Here is a 17581-nt window from a genome sequence, read left to right on the forward strand (position 1 = left end):
CAAGATAAGTTCTAAGCAACTAAAGGCCTCAAATTTGCTAAGAGTTTAACATCTGGAAGATACTAAACCACAATGGTGTGCAGAACTGGAAGGAGAAAGACGTGCTCTACAAAAATAACATGCTGCTCATCTGAAGTTTGCTAAATAGAACCTGAACAAGCCAGAAGCCTATTAGCACGATATTTTGTGGACTGATACAAATAAATCTTTTTGGTTTAACTGAGAACATTACATTGCAGCATAAAAACCTCATCCCATCGGTCAAACACAGCGGTGATAGTATCATGGATTGGGCCTATTGTGATGCATCTGGAACAGGACGGCTGCCATCATTGATGTGTCTCCGGACTCTGAATTATATCAGCAAATTCTAAGGAAAAATATCAAGAAATCTCTCCATCAGCTGAACATCAAGGGAATGTGGGTCATAAAGCAAGACAACAACCCAAAGCTCAGAAGTCATCCAACAAAAGAATGGTTACAGAAGAATAAGGTAAAAGTTTTGGAAAGGTTAAGTCAAAGTCCAGACCTCAATCCTATAGAAATGTTAAGGAAAGTCCTGGCTCGAGCAGTTCATGGGAAAAAAAACCACCAACATAAAAGTTGATGCTGTTTTGTAGGGAACAATGACCTAAAAGTCCTACAAGCCAAAGTGCAAGACTAATCAACAATTACCAGAAATGTTTAGATGCAGTTATTGCTGCACAATGGGGTCACCTAAGGACTATTCAAGCACACAAAAGAGTAGTATCCTAACAGTGTGCAAAAAGAGTAGTATCCTAACAGTGTGCAAAAAGAGTAGTATCCTAACAGTGGGCAAAAAGAGTGGCATCCTAACAGTGTGCAAAAAGAGTAGTATCCTAACAGTGTGCAAAAAGAGTAGTATCCTAACAGTGTGCAAAAACAGTAGTATCCTAACAGTGGGCAAAAAGAGTGGCATCCTAACAGTGTGCAAAAAGAGTAGTATCCTAACAGTGTGCAAAAAGAGTAGTATCCTAACAGTGTGCAAAAACAGAAAAAACAGTAGTATCCTAACAGTGGGCAAAAAGAGTGGCATCCTAACAGTGTGCAAAAGAGTAGTATCCTAACAGTGTTCAAAAATAGTAGTATCCTAACAGTGTGCAAAAATAGTAGTATCCTAACAGTGGGCAAAAAGAGTGGCATCCTAACAGTGTGCATATTGCACACTATCAGGATTTGGCAATCTGGAGTAACAAAGAGTGACTACAGAAATTTATCCAAATCTAGGAAAACCTCTCCAAAGAAGTCATGCTAAAAAAAGATTGCTGTGATAAAAAAAACAACCTCATCATAGTAGAATGGTCCAAGATGGGAGAGACGGGGAGAGGGAGAGTCAGCTCAATAGTTAGCTGTGGAAGTATTCATGGTGTGGATATCTCATGGAGCCATCCTGGTCCAGGCGCAGCAATCAAGGAAACCAAAGAACTCCCTGAGCGAAAAATAGGTAAGTGGATATAAAACTTCACATTTATTCATGCATTAAATCATGTGGTGGTTCCTCCATACACATAAAAAAACCAACGCTTTTCTGCTGTTACAGAGCCTTTATCAGCCTGTTTATTAGACAATCCCTGCATGGGTTCCAGCTGTCAAACAGCCATGAGACGTGAACATATTTTTCGAGCACGCCGAGGACACTCTGTTAGCACCCGAACATGCTCAGAGAACACCTTATTCCAGCACGTTCTCCTATCACTAATTTACTTACCGTTTTTTTTGCCGGAGGATTTCTTTGGTTTCCATCACCGTAGAATGAGCAGCAAAGTTTCAACCATTTATAGGCTTCATTATAGGCTTAGATTTTACCTCACTTTGCATCAATTCTACAGAAGTCCAAATAAAAAGCAAAAATGTTATAAAGTAAATGAAAAAACTTTATGTTCTGCAATGTAAAGGGTGAAGGAATGTGTAGCTTACCCGGCAAAATATGTACACATGGAATTCATTTTCAGTTACAAAAAGTTCTGAAACTGCCCCATCTGAACATACCCAAAAAACTACAACTGAACACTATATAGCATAAAATACCACATAGGGCAAAATGCTGAAATAACATTACCTATAAATGTCCTTATGTAATAACTAAAAATCCACAAACGTAAAACTAGAAGAGACAGGAACAGCTAAACAGAGGCAGACACCCAAAAAGATGATATGAAACACAAGTCATTGAAATGTAAAAGGTCTGGTACTTTTCACTGTCTAGTCTGGACAGGAACACCGGGAGCATACAGAGGGATATTTTACAAGAAAGAAGAACTAACATTTACAATAGCATACAGACATAACCTAAAACAATTTCGCAGTCTACCCTGACATTTTTAGATGTACAAATTAATTTCAAATTTTCGGATGTCCACAACAACCACTCAAATATTTGCTGACATATCCAGCCTTCATTTGCAAAACAATATTTGGACAGTGACTTGGTGTTATGGCAGTACCTCGATGCAGTAACACAAAAATGTTGTGTTCCTACCATAAATGGCGCTTTACATGTGAAATGGGGTGTAAATAATAAAAAAGAAACAAAAAAACAAGTACAGTAATCATGAACATTACAAGTCACCGACTGGTACAGAAGGAGAGTGGACTCTGCCAATGAGGGTACACAGTCTACAAGATTCATTCTCTATGGTACTGCTGGAAAAAGTGAAGTAAAGTACCCAGTTTTCTACGGCAGTTCCTAAAGAATAAAAGGAGCTCTATTTTTTCAGACCGGACATTTCACAGCCCTCTTTCGGGATCAAGGGGAGCCCAGCAGTCGGACTTCTGCTTATCAGAAAAGATAACATATGTAAAAACTTTTAATATTGAGAATAACTATCACGATGTTGTTGGGACTATGGACACTAACCTGGTCCCTAAACAAGGGGTGCCCTAGTCTATCCCTGTCTCCAAGGTTACTCCTGAAGGTGGAGATGCCAGGTTCACCTGCCATGCTATGCTCCTATTAACCCTTATCTGTTCCCCCCACACCCAAACTAATGGGCAGCTGAAGTGTATAAGAACACACTAACCAGACTAACAAGGGAAGACGGATAAGGATAAATGAAAATACAAACCACATAAAATTCACACACCAAACAACAGAGTGGGACACAGGGGAGTTTAAAGAAGGGGAAACCAATTAGGAGTGGATGTAGATGTGGATGGAGAATGTGCGCACAGACAAAAATCCAAGCAACAATCCCCTGAACAATCTCCAAACGCCATCACCAACCATGAACTAAACCTCCAACTCCAGAACCAGACAGTAAAAACTAACACTGGCCAGCACTAAGTGCCAGAGGTGAGTATATATAGTAGAGAGAAGTGGCCAACATTGAACAGCTAAGACAATTCAGTTAGAAAAACTCCAGGAGCTTCAACTGAAAGGATTAACCTTTGCATTGCTAGTTGATTTTATTGATGTAGTACTTCTAACCAGTGCAAGAGTACAAGAAACCAGACAATGTGGTGTTCTGGTCACTCTCTGTCGTGGTATTCCCATGACAATAACCCTTTAATGCACCACTCCAACGGTTTATTTTTATGTCAGCGCTGGAGTGGTGCTACAAACATAAGGTCCCTGCACCTAGTCTTAAACTTGCCATCAGCCATCTCCAGGTCTTCCCAGTGCCTCTATGGTCCCGAGGCACCATCTTGTAACTGCAACTGATACCTGCCCGAAAGTCAGAGGTAACGGTTACAAGCTTTCAGTCTAGGTCTATGAGATCCTCCTTCTTGCTTCCTTCTGGTTCTCATAGACTTACATTGATTTGTGACTTCTGGGTCACCCAGCAAACACTGGAGTGATCCGACAGTTCACAAACTGCTGGAGAGCAACTGGAGTGGCGCCAGAAACAGATCTTACATTAGTGGCACCACTCCAGCACTGCAATGAGAAAAAAAGCTGGAGTGGTGCTTCAAGCTGGCCATATATTAGGGATTCCAGATATTCGTTTTCTGAATCACTTGTCGTTCATACTTGATCTATGAAGCTTTTCACTTTGGATGACTGACATAAATTAAAACAATAGCAGATCTGACATTCGGCATAAACTATTGATCAACTATTACATCTGGCAATGACTGGAAAAATACAACACTTGTAACAGATACCTGGCATTAGTTGACATCTGTCACCAATCACCAGCAGACAATATTCCGAATCAGCCTCGTTGGCCATCCAAAGTGAAGTGTATGCCTCAGACTAAGAGGTCATTAATATGTGCCCAGGTACAGAGCCCCAACACTGCCTAAATGGTGCTATGTCTACACGTACAGCACATAGGGGTCGAGTTCAGAGGGTCCTTCCCAGTTTTCCTAAACTTTTTTGTTAAAATGACAGTTTGAACAACTGACTGATCTCCCTTACAAAAGTGCAACGCCAATCACTGGTGGCAGTGGCGTAGCGTGGGTTGCCAGTATTTGGGGCAAGTATTTTGCGCCACTTAATTTGTAGACTGTTATCACTCCCTGAGTCCAGTGTTTAACCCCTTATCCCAGTACCATGTGTAGTGCAATTGTGGAAAATACTGATGTAATTATAGTTTGCACTTTGACCTCCGATTTTTCCTTTTTACTAAAATATTAAAAATAATAATGTAAAACATTATTAGTTTTATTTTTTTGATTATATTTTTCATGTAGCAATTTTATTACACTATCCCTAAGCCTAACCTTAGTTCTAAGCCTAACTATAGCCCTAAGCCTAACCCTAAACCAATCCCAAATCCTAACCCGTAATCTGGGTTAGAGAAAGTGTAAAAATAAAAAAAGCATGTCTTAGTAATGAATGAAGAGAGTATTGAACTTTGGCGCTGCACGAGATTTTATACTGCCTTAGTTCTGTAGCTGCTCTTCTTTGGTCATTTTGGTTCTTGCTGATGCAGACTGCAACAATCAAGATGGGTTTGTTTTTGGCTTAGACAATAACCAAGATATTTGCATTGTGCAGAGCCTTGTTATTTTGGTTTTTGGCTATGCAGAGCACAGTGACAGATAAAAAAAGACATCTAACCCATTGTGCTCAACCTAAGCAGTTCTGGTGGGACTCACCAAACAACTCCAAGAATATGGGACTCTTATGGGCGCTGATTGCTTGACAGTAGGGGCCGGCAACTGATGGGTGGGCACAAAAATGACTCAGGTTGGGAACCTGTTGTTAAAATTTCCAGTCCCATCACTGGCTGTATATCTACAGACATATTGGATGATCAATGATTACATATTGTTATGAACTGTTTAGCTGTAGATTCATTGTGAGACTGGCTCGTTGTTTCCTTATCCCTCGGGGCGTATATATTTCTTTTCCGTCAAAACGCAGATTTCAAAGGGAATCAGACCTTGCCTCCACAAGTTATGACATCCCTCAGAGCTTCTCCTCTTCAATCATTAACCTGCATTCAACTTTTACAGCAGCCGGTTCTACGCAGCCGATAAGTAGACACGTGACCAGCGTCTGCCTTAACCCCTTCCTTTTTATAATGATGGGACCGGAGTACTCATAGTGATTCTATATCATATATGGGAATCCTAAAAAATATCTAAAAGGAAATGATTGATAAAAATGCACATAAAATAGTGTCCAGTACAACCGTGCCAACATAGACCAACCCTTCTCTGCCCATACAATGGCAATGCGCCAAGTTGGGTGCACTGACGAAATGCTTGTGCGTTACCCCTAATAATCACTACAGATATCGTAAAATACCATCACAGCACTCTTATAAAAGGGCCATTTAACACATTTTACATTAGGTCCCAGAAGTTTTAAGATAAACCTTTGCCAATATAATCAATTCACACAGGTCTATGTGTCTTGATGGTAATGATCTGTTTGTCAACTCCACTGCCTCCAACAGAAGGTCCATGCATCTAAAAAGTCCTGTTGGCTTTAAAAGTTAATAAACTGTGAAGGAAAGTTTCCAAATTGAAGAAATACTGAATGACTTGTCATAGCTTTCCATAAACTAATTATATAGAAACTAAACATCCAGAAAAGAACTAATTATAATTATAATATGGAATGGAAAACACATATTCGATGAAAAAATACTAAATAAAGTCTTAATTTACAGGAATCAATTAGTCTTCCGCTCAGACATATGCAAAATAATACAATCTACACTTCATAATTTCAGCTCCATGCTACTTTACAATATTATTTTTTAGGATTATTTTCCCTCAATTAATTGCATGAAGACATTAAACAATGAGTCAAAACGCTACATGTAATGTTCTACATTTAATATGTACGGTATTTTAGATGCTTTTGTGACGCAGTCGGCAAGTAGTATAGAAAAGGACATGACTTACAATGCAACAATGTGTGCCGAAATTTGGGGGACAATACTGTATATTGGCATCAGATAAGTTAACCAATAGGTAATATAAAGTTAGACAAAAAAGTACAAAATCTACAAAAATTTATTAAATGTATCGTTAAGCATGAGCCATAAGGATAACTTTGGTGCATTTTCATGTTGCCTATATATTAGATAAAATTAGTAAAACTTTGCAGTTTGCATGATTGGATCTATAGGTCCGCTGCCAAGATGAAATATCAAAGTTTCACCATCGTGGTCACCTTTGGTTATGTGTCCATGGCATCTTTTTAAGGGGAATTCCACCTGAAAAAGTGCCCAAAAAATGAAAAACAAAATGCACAGCAATGTCAAAAGAACATTGCTGTGTAGATGATCCGAATTATGGAACGTCTTTTAATTTACGCCACGGTTCAGAGACCCTGAAGCGTTTCATGGACCATGACTGACAAGGGGTTATATGCTTTAAAACCATGACTGTATGCAAAAAAAAAAAGGCACTTATAGGAAAGAGTCGCTCACATAAGAGAGTTGCTCTCAACTCCATGATTGTGGCTGCATCATAATAATGTATCTGTAGGACCTGTCCCCATAAATGGATGATACACAACCAGATGTGCAAATGTAGTTTTTTTAATGCATATTTGGCAGCCAAAACCGTGGGTGGTTAGAAAGGATGAAGAAGCCAAATAAAAACTTTTGTCATTTCTGAATTTAATTCCAATGTTAGCACCAAAAAAAAAAAAAAAAATAGCCGAGATTCCTTCAGCACTGAATGTGCATAAAATAAATAGACAAACCATTTACTAAGATAAAATCAAAATGAGCAAATACCTTGCAATAAGTACACAAATCATAGAATGGTAGAGTTGGAAGGGACCTCCAGGGTCATCGTGTCCAACCCCCTACTCAATGCAGGAGTCACTAAACCATCTCAGACAGATGTCTGTCCAGCCTCTGTTTGAAGTCTTCCATTGAAGGAGAACTCACCACCTCTCCTGGCCGCCTGTTCCACTCATTGATCACACTCACTGTCAAAAAGTTTTTTCTAATATCTAATCTGCATCTTCTCCCTTTCAGTTTCATTCCATTGCTTCTCGTGTTTCCATGTGCAAATGAGAATAATGATGATCCCTCTACACGGTGACGGTCCTTCAGATATTTGTAGACATCTATTAAGTCTCCTCTTAGCCTTCTTTTTTGCAAGCTAAACATTCCCAGATCCTTTAATCGTTCCTCGTAGTCGTAGGACATAGTTTACAGTCTGCTCACCATTCTGGTAGCTCTTCTCTGAACTTGCTCCAGTCTTTCAATATTTTTTTAAAATGTGGTGCTCAGAACTGGACACAGTATTCCAGATGAGGCCTAATTAAGGAGGAGTAGAGAGGAATAATTACTTCACGTGATCTAGACTCTATGCTTCTTTTAATACATCCTAGAACTGTGTTTTTCCTTTTTTGCTGCTGCATCACGCTATTGACTCATGTGCAGTCTGTGATCTATTAGTATACTCAAGTCTTTTTCACACGTGCTGTTGCTTAGTTCTATTCCTCCCATTCTATAGATGCAATTTTCCTGTTTTTTTGCCCAAATGTAGAATCTTGCATTTCACCCTGTTAAATACCATTCTATTAGTCACTGACTCACTGCCCATTGTTGAAGCTTATCTAGATCCGTCCAAATTCTTTCTTTGTCTTTTCTAGTGTTAGTTATCACTCCTGGTAATGAATAGCAATTGTACATGTAAATAACGTAGGGTACTTGGTTAACACTAAGTTGACCAAAAAGCATAAAAGCCATCCCACCGTAACAAGGTGTAACCAATCAGGACAGTACATAAAAGCTTTTACTCAACCTAAGGGTACTGTCACACAGTGGCACTTTGATCGCTACGACGGTACGATCTGTGACGTTCCAGCGATATCCATACGATATCGCTGTGTTTGACACGCAGCAGCGATCAGGGACCCTGCTGAGAATCGTACGTCGTAGCAGATCGTTAGGAACTTTCTTTCGTCGCTGGATCTCCCGCTGTCATCGCTGCATCGGTGTGTGTGACAGCGATCCAGCGATGCGTTCGCTTGTAACCAGGGTAAACATCGGGTTACTAAGCGCAGGGCCGCGCTTAGTAACCCGATGTTTACCCTGGTTACCAGCGTAAAAGTAAAAAAAAAAAAAAACGTACATACTCACATTCCGGTGTCCTTCAGGTCCCTTGCCGTCTGCTTCCCGCTCTGACTGACTCCCGGCCGTAAGGCAGTACAGAGCACAGCGGTGACGTCACCGCTGTGATCTGCTTTCACTTTACGGCGGCACTCAGTCAGAGCGGGAAGCAGACTGCAAGGGACCTGAAGGACACCGGAATGTGAGTATGTACGTTTTTTGTTTTTTTTTACTTTTACGCTGGTAACCAGGGTAAACATCGGGTTACTAAGCGCGGCCCTGCGCTTAGTAACCCGATGTTTACCCTGGTTACCCGGGGCCTTTGGCATCGTTGGTCGCTGGAGAGCAGTCTGTGTGACAGCTCCCCAGCGACCACACAACGACTTTCCAACGATCACGGCCAGGTCGTATCGCTGGTCGTGATCGTTGGAAAGTTGCAGAGTGTGACAGTACCCTTAGTTTCCTAATCAAACAGATTATCTACTTCTAGTACTCAGTTACCACCATACAACACTTGTTGCTTCCTTCTACCCAAAGATGCTGGTGGAGATCATGACCCAACCAAATAGTATACCAATGTTCAAAACTTGGCATCTACTCCTTTCTAATGGAGAGCCCAACCCAGGCTGGAAAAGTTGAGTGTACTGTGCAGTATATTAAATCTTCACGTGGACATGTTTGCTTCTGATTTTGGGTTGTGGAGCAACGTTGCTAAAAGTTGCGGTATTATTTTTAAAAAAATGTGTCCAAGTAGACTTGTTTGGTCTCATAGGTACAGTGGCACATTATCATTTCAGTTCATTTTTCTGGAGAAATTAATCACCAACAATTGGCACAAATTCATCAGCCTTGCTGATTGATTTCTGTGTCTCATGTCCTCGAAGTTGTGGGCTTTCCTTGATTGTAATTGTCATTGATAGCATTAGTCAAGTGCTGAAACCTATTGCTACATTTGAATTTCTGGTTTGACTCTTTCTTGCCAATATGTGATGAATTCCACAACAAATGCTGTAACAAGCTATGAAAAAGTCACATCCATCTCAAAATGGGATCAATAAAAATATTGCTGCACCCTGTAAAAAATAAGCCTTCACTCAGCTCCATCGGTCGAAAAATTACAGGTTTCAAAAAATGGCAATGCAACACCAAAAACATTTTTTGCAAAATACTTGTGAGTCTTTGTGACATTTTTTTCACCAGTAAAATAATAAAAAGAAACTGGACATGTTGGGTATCGCTGCAATCTATTGATAAGGAGAATCATACAGTATTGCAGGGTCATTCATACCATAAAACAGAAACAATTCCCCAAAAAACTATGTCAGAATTGACATAGTCAAAATTACTGTTATTGTGAACAGTTAAGCAAGTTGAAAATGAAATGATCTCTAAAGGCATAACGTTAAAGATGACCCATTTTCTTCATATTTTGCTAAATATATAAATGCACGTTTTCATCTTTGACATTTTAAAAATTGCAAAAAGAAAAATGGGCCGATGCAAACGATTGGGCGCCCCGCATGGTTAGTACCTAGTAGCGACCCCTTTTGAAAGTATTGCAGTTTGTAAACTCTTTTTGTAGCCAGACAAGAGTCTTTCAATTCTTGTTTGAGGGATTTTCTTCGATTCTTCCAGTTCAGTGAGATTCCTGGGTCATCTTGCATGCACTGCTATTTTGAGGTGTAGCCACAGATTTTCAATGATGTTCAGATCAGGGGACTGTGAGGGCCATTGTAAAACCTTCAGCTTGCGCCTTTTAAGGTCGTCTATTGTGAATTTTGACGTGTGTTTAGGATCATAAAGCTGTCCTTTCCTGACTATAATAGTGAAAAAGTCATAACCCTACCAGACTAATTAAGATCTGAAACCTTGGTCAAAGTTATCTGAGCACACAAATCTCCGAGGGTGCTGGGCGCTTCTGTCCCATAGACGTCTAGGAGTACAGTACGGTATGTCTGAATATGTATTCTTTTCTTTCCTAATTGTATCCCTTCCACTGTGTGACTAATCATGGCGTGAGTAAAGCCTTAGCTTTGTAGAAGTGTGGGATCATACTAATATAAGCAGCTGGGATCAACCACCGGTAATTACGAAACCTTCTGTAGCATACTGCGACAAATATGAGAATGGCTGCATGATAATTATAAAGAGTAGCTACGTTTCATAAATACTTTAATTTGTACAGATTCGTGGAGTGTGATCATAGGAAAAAGACCAAAGTAAACTCAACGACAATAAGTTGAGCAAGCCGTTAGTAATACATACCATGCATCATAACGATGCAGAAGGAAACCACCTGAAAAATGCATGTTGTGGTCATGAGAAATGAATCCATATCCAAGTAAAGCTCGGTACACATCTAAATAACACTATAAATGATTGGATGGGCGTCCATCTGTATTTTTAATCTGTCATTCATTGAACTCAAGGGAAAAAAAATCAGGTCATACAAAACTTGTTGAAAATTGACCATAACAGAAGAGGTGAGGACTAAACACTTGGCAAAATTAGGATTCCTAGAAAAATAAATAGGATCCAACAACTAATCTTCCATGATTGTTTTCAGTATTAATTGCCTTAAAGAAATTTTTGTGTAACTACATATCTTTTTTTTTAACATTCCTAGTTGAGGACCCTAGTCAAGTAACCACAATGGTCCATGGTCGCGGACCAGAGCCATGCAGACCACCTTCTACCTGTGGCATCTCCGATATCTCTTCGTATTATTAAGCCTGCTTGTGTTGTGCTGGACCTACTATTCAGAAAAGGGATGTCTGCTGGTAGAAGGAGGTTTTCTCGGCTCTGGTCTGGTGGCCACAGACAACCAACTCTAATTTCTAGGCATTAAATGGGTTGTCGAGACTTGGGGTCAAGTGTACCGTCGCTCTATGTGATGGCAGACTTGTAAATCCTTCTAGCAGGCAGTGGGGGAGCTGTCAGGATTCTAGGATGTCAGGAGCTGGCAGGCACGTCACCACAAGTATGTGATTTTCATTTACGCGGTCACATGCCGACTAGACATGCGCGATGTCTCTCAATACAAGTGAATTGATCGAGACCAGACACGTCTAGTCGTAATGTGGCTGAAACTGTGCAAATCAGGGGACCACCTCATCCCAGTGCCAGCACCAGAGAATCCTGACTGCAGACTTGTAATTCCTCTCAGTGGGCAGTGTGCGAGCAGTCAGGATTCTCCGATGCCAGGAGCTGGCGGGGACATGACCACAAATATGTGATTTTCATAGATGCGGCCACATGCCGACTAGACGTGCGTGATCTCTCTCAATACAAGTGAATTGGGTGAGGCTGGACAAGTCTAGTCATAAAGTGTTCAAATCCCGTGACCGCCTGATCCGAGCACCGGCACCAGAGAATCCTGACTGTAGAGTGACTGCAGACTTGAACCACAAACCTGGACAACCCCTTTATAGTATATATTCAAGGTCTGCTTGGATGCAGCAGCCAGTCCCCCATAGTTCCACATGCAATGAAAATAATATTAAAAATTGGAAAGAAACGCACACTGAAATTTGCTCCATTATTCATGTAGGTGATACAGGAGGGCTATTGCCGCCATAGCAATGTGACAATGAGATGCCACTTATTCAATGTATCTAAGTGCAGTTGTGGAATATCAGTGATTTGCCTGTAACAGGGGACTGACAGCCATGTAGGAGCCGCCGTGCTGCAGTCACGCTCTAAAAATAACAAGAAGCAGCATAACAGTATGGAAACAATACAGCTGAAAAGTTACACACGTAACGGTGGATATACAATACACACAATTATTTAGTCAGGCGGCGACACATGTTTGAGGCCTAGGTACAGCTACTGTATGGGGGGTTTTACACACTGCTTTTTAAAGGGGTTATTGAAAATTCTCATGTGATATCAATAGCAAAGTGCTTCTATAAAGAGGGAACTTCGCAATTTACTTCTTATTAAAAATCCTCTCCATTCTCAAGAGCAGAGGGATTTCTACAGTGCCAAAACACCAAACACGCTGCCGATTACATAGGTAAAGCGCTTAAGTTGCTAGTAGACTCTATGTTTTAGAGGATCGGCCAACTTCAGTGCCCCCCGCACTTTTCCCAGGATAAAGCAGCCTGAGATGGCGCTCAGTTCAGACTAGCAGCACATCTGCAACATGACGCGGGGCAGTAGTCATGGGCGAGGAACTTGTGTCCAATACCCCGGCACGTTACATGAAAGTGGGGTCCTGGCATGTGTGTGTGGACTTCACTTGCATGTTATCAATGACATGAGTTGGCCAGGACAAGATGTTAAGGACTTCAATGATGGAGATCATCTTTACTGAACGATAACTTTGTGGGGATTCTGTACAACAGATAGTGAGTACACAGCGCAGTGAACGTTTCCATCACAATAAGAAGCTTTTTCACACACAGTCTCAGTTCCTTTCTGTTAATTCACTTGGTCTCTATCTCCACTGGTTCACGTGCCTTCACCACAGCCAGGCTCAATACTGCAGTCCAGTTAGTGAGATTCCTATTCTCAACCCGCGCTTCCGCATCTTCTTCCCTCTTTAGAGAACTAGTTTGCCAATATGGCCGGTACCTAGCTTCTCTGCTTGATGACATCTTGGAACTCTCGCCCAGGGCTCAGATTGCTTGTTCTGTCTTGACCCATTACATTTCTGAGCTATAAACTCGGGGCCGTACTGCTAATTGTCCTCTCCCAGGACCCGTCTCCCATACATCACGGTCACGTCTCTCTTTACTCAGGATCACGCTATCCCCTGCCTCAGTCTCCACATATGTCAGGGACACCCATGTCATGCAACTCTGCTTACTACTCAGACCAAAGGTCCGCTCTAGCTTAACTTTGTAACAGGAAGTTGTCTCTGTCCCTTCACTTTAGCCCCTCTCATTCTGGGCTAGTCCCAACTATTAACATTGTCTCCCTCTGCTAACTACCTGTTGCTGTGCAGAGCATAACTCTATCGCTAATAATAAGTGATACTGAATAAAAAAATTGAGACAATCCCTTTATGATCGATCACATCTGCCACCATGACGCCATTCACACAGAGACAGATCCAGTGCACAGAGTCAGATCTCGTCCTCTCTATTTCGCACACAGCAGATTGTGTAAGAGCCGCATGTGGAGTTAATATTGCAATAGTCTGGAGTCATAACACCTCTGTGAACCTCTATATACATCTACACAAGTTAAACTTACATCCAATGGCCAAATGAGGCCTAAATAATAACACGTGCAGCTTGGCAGTGGTGTCTTTGTATAAGATCACAGACCTATAGAGGCACAGTTTCGCCTATAGACTGTGATTGGTGCCATATTACAGCTCTGTGTACAATCAAGCTGTTACGGAGCCAAATATGGCTGTGCGTGAGGCCTTATTCAGATGTCAGTTTTTCTCATATGAGTTCTATCCATTTTTTTTCCACAGTTAGAACACATACCCATTATAGTCTATGTGTCTGTTCATATGTCCGTGTTTTTGGGGGCACTGAGTGTCCACCAAAAAGAAAACAGAGATAGGTCAATTTTTTATCAAACTCCTCAATACAATTCTATGGGCCCATGAAAAATGAAAATCCCTGGACAGCACACTGATGGCCTCCTGGTTAGATCCTAGTGCTGTCCATTGGAGAACCTTCAGAAAACAAAAAAATAACCACTGATACTAAAAAAATGACAAACTTCCCAAATTCCAATAAAATCTGATCCAGCACACTGACCAAACCGATCAAAATATGATCCGGCACACTGACCAAACTACGATCAAAATGTGATCTGGCACACTGACCAAACTCCCAACAAAATCTGATCTGGCACACTGACCAAACCCCGATCAAAATGTGATCCGGCACACTGACCAAACTCCCATCAAAATCTGATCCAGCACACTGACCAAACGCCCATCAATCTCTGATCCGGCACACTGACCAAACTCCCAACAATATCTGATGCAGCACACTGACCAAATTCCGATCAAAATCTGATCTGGCACACTGACCAAACTCCCAACAAAATCTGATCTGGCACACTGCTGAAAAACGGACCTTTTATTCAAGTACGAGAAAAAAAGTGTCTAAATGACCTCTAGCTGATGTTTATTACTTCTATCCATCAAACCTGATCATTTTTGCTCCAACTTAGGGATGAATTCTCCTGAGTTATCCTTGTTTGTCGCAGTGCTATGCTGGGAGGATTTCCTGACACATACGCCCAATGGATGCAATTATATGCCAAGAGAATATTGCAAACATAGTGAGAAAGCACCCTAAGATTCAATCACTCCATCAGCATTATTTTGTCTATGACCACCTTTGTCATATCTCCGGCACCTAACGAGGGCCTTCTCCTATGTACTTGCTGATCTCACGGCCAATTACAAGCAGAGCTCAATGCCGGGAAACTTTTTCTGAGCGTTTGTGACTTTGAAAAAAAAACAAAAAAACAGAAATAGCAAATAAAAGGAATGAAATCTCCTCCACGCCTCTGTGTGTCACAGGGTGCACCCCAGACTCAATGCCAAAATCCGGTCACCAATGAAATGCAAAAGTAATGTACAGAACAACAGAATTAGGTCCTGGGACTAAAGACTACAGACGTCCTTCATGCACAGGGACTAATAAAGATGGGAGAAAGAATGCAACATAGTGAACCAACCTTTAATTCTCCATAGGCTCCGGCTAGGAAGTCTCCTTCTTCATGGTAAATCCCAACTTGATATATTCCCAGTAAGGCGCTGGAGGAAAACAAAGTTTCTTTGGAGCCTCCCTGCCCACACTGAGCTCAGCTCAGTAATTCAGTCCCTATTCAAACAAGTGAGCTCCAGGGCAACAGCAAGTTCAAAGGAGGAGGAGAATCTGGAATAAAGAGGACGTTACGATCTGCTGTGAGCAAGCCCTTTTTATCCAGATCGGAAACCTGTTCTTCAGGTTGGAAGCTGCTGAAATATATTTCAGCCCTAATATTTCACTTCTTCTACAACCTGACTGTAAAAAATGAGTTTATTCTTTGCAGCTAAAAGGCAGACTGGGGGTAGTTGTGGTAGTAGTGGTAGTAGTAGTAGTAGTAGTAGTAGTCGGGGTTAACGTTCACATGGAATTGTTATCTTCCAGCTCATCGCTTCCGTCTTTAGAGCGCCTTTGTAGCCGCTGCAGCCGGGAGTTATAGTCAGGGCTCATTCAGACGTCAGTTTTTCGTGTAGCAGTTGTATCCGTGTTTTTCGCAGATTGCTCGCGCACTCATTACAGTCTATGCGGCTCCTCACAAGCACAAAATCACAGAGTCGTGTCCGATTTTGATCCAAATCACGGATTAAACTAATAGATGAAAATCTATGGGTACATGAAAAAAATCAGACAGCACTCAACTTTGGAGCGCCTGCAGATGAGCGTATGAAAAATCATCCGAGTTTCATCCAGAAAACTCAGACAGTTTGAAAAAGAAATAATTCATCAGATTTTCATCCGAGATACATCCATGGGCCATCCACGTGTCTGTTTTTCACATTCGTGTAACATCCGAGTGACATCCATGTGACATCCGTGTGTCCGTTTTACGTCCATGTGCCATCTGTTTCCATATAACTACATTCAATCACGTTCATCATCACATACAGTTTCCGAGGTTCATATGAAACCTATCCATAATAATCAGATGCCGCTCTAGTCGTCCATATAGGATCTGATTTTGTTTTCTGGCCCCTATAACCTTGAATGTCTGAGTCTCATCTCAGACTCGGGTGTAGGCCGTGCGTGCAGCAATTTTTTGTCACAGACAATTGTAACGAGAAAAAAATCATGAATCTGAGCAGCCAAACTGAAGAACTTGGTTCAGTTTGCTGAGAAACATCTGAGCGCACCCATCCGATTTACACGCTCCTCTGCATGACTTTATGTTTGTTCGATAGGAGAAGTTGGAGAAAATTTGTTTCATCCACAATAAAAGCTGATAAAACTCTGACTGTAAAAACGGACACAAGAACCGAACATGGGTGAAAATGTGACCCGGTAGGTAGAACGTGCTCGTCTGCATGTGTCCGCGTCGGCTTATTCTGTGTTTTATCAACTTTTGCAACAAGTGTAAAAAGTTTGTTTAGTAAGCAATGTATGCATTGTCGCAGGCTGGTTGTTACATTTGTTGTCTTTTTATGTTGACGGGGTGCAGCTGGAATTTTTTGGCAATTTTTTTCTTTTTTTTTAAATATATCTCCGAAGTAAATTATGTAAATAAGTTGCACCAATGGTGTGTCCACTCCTGGAGGATACTGAGATTTTTCCTTTAGTTTTCTAGCAGTCGTCACCAAATTATACTTAGTGCCCTAGGGCCTTTGCATGCAGTGTTCCTTTAAAGTGCATCTGTCCTCAGATTTCACAAAACAAACTGTATACATTGTTACACCGATCTCGTAGACCAGATGAGGCTGCTGTATTTACTTTGGAAATCCGTATCACAAAGGCTGTAAAATCCTTCATGAACTTTTAACTCAATCTCATCCCACCTATCCTGACTGATATCTCCCCAGTGTCCCTCCTCCCCGCTGCTGCTCAGATCTCACACTGCTCGGTACAAGCTGCAGCTGTCAGTCAGGCTGGATAGATGGATGGGCAGAGACTGAATATAGTTGGACTCATGAGTCTATCACTCTATAGCTGCAACCGTAAAATGCTAATTTTAATATCAGGAAAATCCAGCCATCGATTTTTCAAAGTGAATACATCAGTCTCATCAGGTCCAAGAGATCTATTTAACAATATATAAAATTTTGTTTGTGAAAATCTGGTGATAGATCTGGTTTACAAAGCACCCTAATATATTTTTTATTAGACCCTCTCGTTACCTGCGTATTGAACGGACATGGGTAGGAATATTAGGAGCTGATTTTGGACATGCAACAGTTAAAAGAGTAGCCTCCTTCTGTCAGTGTGAATATTTATTGCCTTAGTGCCTGCAGCATAATCTGGCCCATTAAGTAACCTGTACAAGGTGTGGAGAGGAGTAAATGACAGGAGGCATCAGCATGGAGGACAATGATTAGAGACGTCACAGCAGGATATGATCTGCACATCGTCCATCCTAAATGCTAAGGA

General features: G+C 41.2%; 1 protein-coding gene across 1 annotated transcript in view; it reads right to left on the reverse strand.

Moving 5' to 3' along the window:
- Positions 1–15266, reverse strand: part of PLCH2 (phospholipase C eta 2) — a 694774-nt gene extending 679508 nt beyond the window's left edge. Inside the window, exon 1 of the mRNA XM_077250076.1 lies at positions 15153–15266. The gene's annotated coding sequence lies outside the window, so the exon portion shown is untranslated. The remainder of the gene's footprint in view (positions 1–15152) is intronic.
- Between the last annotated feature and the right edge of the window lie 2315 nt (positions 15267–17581).

The sequence above is a fragment of the Ranitomeya variabilis genome, chromosome 4 (assembly GCF_051348905.1).
Source record: "Ranitomeya variabilis isolate aRanVar5 chromosome 4, aRanVar5.hap1, whole genome shotgun sequence".
Lineage (NCBI taxonomy): Eukaryota > Metazoa > Chordata > Amphibia > Anura > Dendrobatidae > Ranitomeya > Ranitomeya variabilis.